The following is a 7321-nucleotide window of genomic DNA, read 5'->3' on the forward strand; positions in this document are numbered from 1 at the left end:
TTTTGCAATAATATTATTATGTTTCTTATCTTATAGGTGTTGTATAGAGTTGTAAGGCGCTTAGAGCTTCTAAAGATTAGGCGCTATGCAAAGTCCTCATTATTATTATTATTCTTATTATTATTATTATGCCATATACTTTTTGAGGACTTCGATTATACTGCAATCTGGCAAAATGTGATTGTTTAATTGAACACAATCATATTTAGGAACAAAATTAACGGTGAATTTATCTATTTTGCATTGCCATGTATACATATGTTGCAGTTGACATGTATTGGAATTGACATATCCATAAAAAATACCTTTACAATCTTTTAAAAAAGTTTTCTTGCTAATTTGTGGGCTAATATAGGTTTTTATCAAATCCTGTCAATATTTATGTGAATGTTATTGTTTGGAGAACCCAAGGATGATACCATCAATAATTAACTCGAACATAGTGGCTACGCAAAACATGATCTTCATGTATTTGTTATATCTGCACCTTGTGATAAACCACCAGACCGTTAAACGTACATGCAAAGGTGTATCCGCTCTATAACGCCTTGTTTTGTTTAAGGTCTTCTGCGCATCTGTCTATTCTTGTTTATCATTGTTTGTTAACATAATTTTCATTACCATTATTGTTACGATTATAATCAACTATTATCCTTAGTGTTCTTTATCTTTTTCTTCTCTTTCTTTTTTTTTTCTTCTTCTTCTTCTTCTTCTTATTGTTATTATTATTATAGAGCCAATCAACATCTTATTTGTGCTCTCAGATAAGATTAAAGATACTACCGGGAGATGTCGTCAACTTTACGTTCTCAGCTCAAACTTATCTTCTGGAGCAGGATAACCTTCGATACGACTGATACGTCGGGGGAAAATGTATCCAGATGAGTTTCCGTTAGGCAAGTGGTAACAAATAATTCAGCTAAGCTAATACGCAATATCGACACCAGAAAAATTAAAAGTGATGCTACCGGTCTATTCCAAGAACTGATGGGGAATCTATCAGTGAGAGTGAATCATGAATTCAACCAAATAACAATTAGTACATAAATCTTTATTGAACATCTTGTTCCTGTTCCGCTAAATTATATTCATTCAATTTTTTTGAAGTTTCAGCATGTTTATAAATAATGCGTGACAACAGAAAACAATGTAGTCCCAGGTCTGCATCCGGTCATTGTCTGCTCTGCTGTATAAAGTGCTTTAGCCTTTATACATATATGAAGACGTTCAATGCGTAGCTTATAGTTCACATTCATGCTGCCAGTCAGTGCATAGCTCATGATTTTCACCAATGCAGCTCTTCAGTGTATAGTTCATGTTTTACATAAGTGCAGCCATTCAGTAGCCAATGCTATACAAAAATGTAGCCGATCAGTGCAAAGATTATAGCTTACATAAATAGAGCCATTTAATTGATTGCTTATGGCTGACATGAATGCAGCCAATCGGTGTATAGCTTTTTGTTTGCATAACTGCATATCCTATGTCTTACATAACTGCAGCCATTCCGTGCATATCCTATGTTTTACATAACTGCAGCCATTCCGTGCATATCCTATATTTTACATAACTGCAGCCATTCCGTGCATAGTTTACGCTCCACATAAATGCAGCTAGTCGGAGTCTCACATGTTTGCGAAAATATTTTAATCCATTAACTCATCAAAAGCCTGACCAATACATGTGTCAAGAAAAGAAATAATTTTCTGATCAACTTCATTCCCAATAGCTCTTTTTACCATAGCTCTAGAGTTACGACTCTGCAAGGAACAGAAACAAGCAAAACCAATTTAATTAACAAATTTGAGAACAACTTACAGTGTCATGAAATGAATCCAACATAGTAATTAAAAGGTTATATTTAAGTCCAAAAGAATGGAAAAAGATCCGTATAAACGCTAGAACTGGAAATGTAGTGGCCAGCCAAAATGGGTGTTGTCCAGGATTCCTTTAAATAATTCAGAATAGTTCCAAGATAATATTAGAGTGCAAATAATGAGCACTTGTAAAAGATACACTCATGTGACCCTCATGTGACCGATCATACTACTCAGTTTAGATCGAAATGCCTCTACCTGTGACCAAGTCCAACCAATGGGAAATTACCAAATTCATTTTTCTAGAACCGCCTAAACCCCTACAGCCAATGAGAAATTAATACAATGTAATAAACAAATCTTGTTAGAAAATGTCAACACATATGTAATCATATATGTGTAGATCCTATGTAACTGAACGCTCTTAATATTCCTATTAGAGATCCTAGTCTCGTAGACAAAATCTAACTGTAAGTTAGAGTCACAAACAAAAATTACGAAAATTAGAGAAAGTCAATTAACGATATACATAAGACTAGAAACTGTACAAGCATGGTATAAATCAGGGATATCATTTTCATCTTTATGGTCCAAAGAATGCTTGTCAGATACAAGTGGATTAACCAGAACCTAATCTTCAGCTATGTCATGGTCTAGCAATAAATGAAAACCTTCAATGCGCAAAGAATTCACAGAGCCAATTATCACTGGTCCTGAAACTAAGTCTGATACATTATGGAATGGCATTCAAATATAATCGCACTCTACTCCCTGAATAAGAACACTTTCAGAAGAAGAAGACTTCTCAGACAAAGGCAAAGTACCTGATAATAAAATACTCTGAAAAACTCCTGTGTCCCTTCATATTTCAATAGGGACCAGATTGGCAGACTCAGCAATAAGTGATATAGAACCTTTCGACATTAATGGTTCATAATTCTCCATAACAAAATCAACTTACAATCAGATATATACAGTCCTACGTTAAGATCTGACAGCAATCGATTTGGGGTCGTGTTCAGGCGACCTTTGAGTTAGTCAATGGAAATGCAACTTTAAAAATCTGAAAGTGATTCAAATCATTCTGTACACAATGATGCTCTTTAGCATAGCTCACCAGTCTCTCAAACGCTTAGATATAAGACTTCAACTGATTGGCTGATAAAATAAGCGACTTTGGTAATAGCGTGGGTCAACTGAACATGACCCTAAGTGGTCGCTGTCAGATCTTCACGTAGAACAGTGGAGATCTGATGTTAATCGGATTGTTTTTGACCCAACAAATGTATTGTTTCCAAGACAAGACCTTAATTGTTGAGCATTTGGAATAGGTCTTATTTTTTTTGGCTTATTAATTAACTTCAAGCAATCAGAAATAAGGTTCTTGCAATAAGTGCACTTAGGAAGAGATACGAAGTTCTGATCAGTATTGTCAGACGTTGGATTCTTATAAGTTGCACCAACTTGAACTGTGTAAGTACTCGCTTGAGGTGTTTCTCTACTAATCATTAGATGACAGTAAAACGTATTGACAAATGAAACTTAATTCACAGAATCGTAATCTGCTGGATAGCTATTGTGTAAAAATGAGACATAACTGAACTTTTACTTGGTGAGCGATCTTCGCTTGCCTGATACAGTTCTATAACTTTTGATTGCATGTTCATTTATTTTTTATTTATTTATTTGCAATATCAATTGATATTGCTTCTCTTTTTATATGTATTTGTTGCTGTTCCATCTCTCTTTACTTTTGCAATTGCAACTACAATTCCATGTCTTTTTTTTGTAGCTGGATTTGTCTCTCTCTTCCTCTTTCTGTAACTGCTATTCACTTTCTTGTTTTTGTAACTGCTATTCACTTTCTTGTTTTTGTAACTGCATTTTTCTCTCTCTGTCTTTCCTCTTCTTTTCAACTGCAATTCTTTTTCTTTTTCGTTTTGACGTTCAAGTTCACTTAATAATAATTTCATCACTCCATTAGTCGACACACTAAACATACAATTAGAGAAACCCCGACACCATAAACTCCGTCCTGGCAAGGGTCAATTTCATACCTGTACCTGCATAAACTATCAAGTGGCATTATTTCTTGTGGTCTTGATTAATTAATTTGCCTTAATTTCTTTTTTATTTCCAAGACTCAATGCAAAGAAATTATTGAAATAAGCAATGCATATAAAACTAGACAAACCAATGACATATTATTTATATAGGACAGGTACGAATAAAGAACACTGGAACGTTATGTTATAAGGATCAACATTCTTTCAAAAGTATATTCTAGAAGAATAACGTCGCATTGTATATTGAGACAACTAAGACAAATGAGATGTGATCAGAATGGGTTTGTCCTAGAATTTGAAAATAATATTGTTGACGAGAAAATAAGACAATTATTTTAATACACGGAACTCTGTACACTGTATTGACTATTGCACGCTATCAATAGCTATTCAAATCAGGGACAAAGTGAGTTCTATTAATACAAGTTCCTTTCTGTCCTGATTATCTTAAGGAAACCTACATGGATCACCAGGTACTGACTGAGGTGGTGAGATTCTGACTTCGAAGTTAGTCGGTACGAATGCTGCTTCCTACCTCAAGTCAACAACAGTCCATCAGCAGAAATCATACAATACCAGCTACTGTTTAAGGTTCGATACTTCAATTGTTCATTAACTGTTGAATTAAACTTCCGCAACAACACACAGTTTAAAATGAAAATGATGCTAGTTTGTGAAAAACAAATTCGACCGGAGAAACGCACTTGATGTGAATTTCTGATAGTATTTTGTAAAACAGGACTCTAGGGTTGAACTTAAACTGAGAAAATGTGTAAAAGCCTTCGTGTTTGTTGTTGCAGTACACTTTGTTCTTTCTTTTCTGAACATGCGAACAAGTGTATTTGCTTCAAACTATATCCCATACCTTCTTTCTTTTTGTCTACAGGCCTGCAAACAACTCGTTAGCGTGATTAGCAAATGAGCTGAACCTTACATGGCTTAAATTACGGTAGTTCCAACCAGCCGGTAGTCAATGTCACGTTTCAATGTTTCAAAATATGTAAACACTGTTGAAAGAAACTATTTATTTTTGTCATGAAATCAAAGTCTTTAAAATTAAGTTGATATTATGGATAATATTTTAATACACTGAACTGGTCTAATCTGTCTTTAATGCTACTATTTCCAGCCATAAACCATGTGATATTCATGAACAATGTTACTTTCTTTTTCACTTTTTCTTGAATCTACCTCCAAGCTTCAGCGGCAGGGTCACATATTTAATTTGATGACAGCCAATATGCTAGTTAACAATTACCATTCATGATGGTGATGAACTTCAATAATGTATTTTAATATTGATATTTCAAATGAAACAGTACATTTTGAATGAAAATAGGTTTGTTGATAGTAGAAAAAGAATGTTTACCTTGTAATATGGACTCATCAACGCATGGTGGTTAAGTTTAAATAGTTTTGCACCTACCGGTAAATAAAGCAAAACATATAACATTTTTATTATTGACTAGATCATTCAACACATCACATATATGCAATGTGATTAAGATGGGACATTTTTTGCGTAAAACTGGTTTCTAACGGTACATAAAACGAACCACATAACATTTATATTATTCCATCGATCATTCAATGCAGCGCATATATGTCTATCCCAGCAGCACACATTTGTTACATGTTTATAAAAGATGTATCTCACTACATGCATATTTCTTTGAAGTATAATGTGTTTTACATGTAAACACGCGAGAGAGTAAGAACCGGAACGTTCAATAGATTTTATCCGTAGGTATTTATCGCCGACATAAAAAAGGCATTGATAATTAAAGGCCATTTAATTTTGAAATATGATAGTTGTCTTCATTTTGGAATTCATATAACAAAAGTTTGAAATAAAATTTTGATTCCCCTCTTTACTCGAAGAAAGTTGATTGCTGCTTGGCAGTTCCTTTTGTACTTTAATTGTAGTTAATTAATTTGGCTATTAACACGCAATTAGTGTACTTTTCTTATTTTCTGAAATTGCATTATCTAATCGGGACATATTAACATGTAAAAAATAGAAACTTTATCAATGTAATAGATTGAAGTCGAACGAGCGAAATTTACCAGAATGATCACAATCAACACAATAGGAATATTTTGGAAAGGTTTAAGATAAACAGGGCATAAGAGGGATATACATCCTTTGAAGCCGAAGTCTCGTACACATGCAGTTCTGAGTAGTTAGTGTAATTCTACTGGATATAACTGTTTAAAGCCGTGAAAAATAGGAAGCCACGTATTAATAACAACTGAGACGGATTGTAGAGCCTTGTCAAACATATGGCATAGCCATTTCTGGTCATCGACGAGGTATTATTGAAACATGTGATGTATTCAGCTGCTGCATAAGACCGTATAAGTTAAACAAGGGGGGTGGGGTATGGTGAAGAAGAAATTAAACATGGATAAGGCGGAAACGAAAGGCACGCACATTGTAATAAATTACGGTTATTACATGTAACCAAGTGAGAGAGAGAGAGAGAAAGAGAGAGAAAGAGAAAGAGAGGAAGAGAGAGAGAAAGAGAGAAAGAGAGAGAGAGAGAGAGAAAGAGAGGAAAAGAAAGAGAAAAAAGAGAAAGAGAGAGAAAAAAGAGATAGAGATAGAGAAAGAGAGGGACAGAGAGAGGAAGAGAGAGAAAGAGAGAAAGAGAAAGAGAGAAAGATAAAGAGAGAGAGAAAATAAGAGAGAGAATGTGGGAGAGAAAGAGAGAAAGAGAGAGAAAGAGAGAAAGAGAGAAAGAAAGAGAAAGAGAGAAAGATAAAGAGAAAGAGAAAGAAAGAGAGAGAGAGAGAAAGAGAGAGACAGAGAGAGAAAGAGAGAGAGAGAGGAATGAGTGAAAAGATTATTTTGTGCTGCGTACTGTTGCTGAGTCGACAGGCAAGTTTCATGAAGCAAATGGTTTAGTAAAAGTGCCATTTAAAGCAAAACTACAATAAAGAACTGTATGATACAGGATCTTGGCCTTCATTTTTAAATCAATTTTGTTTTTAGCATAATGTAGCATAATTATATAATTACGCGATTACATAATTATTTTGCAGCGAATTCTAATTGAGCAATAAATCCTACTATAACCCATTCATTAAAAGCCACATGGACAATCCACGATGATCACTATGTCCAGTCAGTGACATTCAAGCGTTTAATGAAATAAAGTCTACAGTAGGAGCCTATATTTTTCGTACAACGCGACGCGTGTACTGTACATACACACATACACACACACACATACATACGCACGCACGCACGCACGCACACACGCATACATACATACATACATATATACATACATACATACATACATACATGCATGCAAGATGCATGCATGCATGCATGCATACATACATACATACATACATACATACATACATATGCCTGCACATATATGTGGGCGTGAATGTCCAGCTTCAACAAAGCACATGAACTCTTTACGT

This window comes from Sinohyriopsis cumingii, chromosome 11, assembly GCF_028554795.1.
Source record: "Sinohyriopsis cumingii isolate HCF-2022 chromosome 11, ASM2855479v2, whole genome shotgun sequence".
NCBI classification, from domain to species: Eukaryota; Metazoa; Mollusca; class Bivalvia; order Unionida; family Unionidae; genus Sinohyriopsis; species Sinohyriopsis cumingii.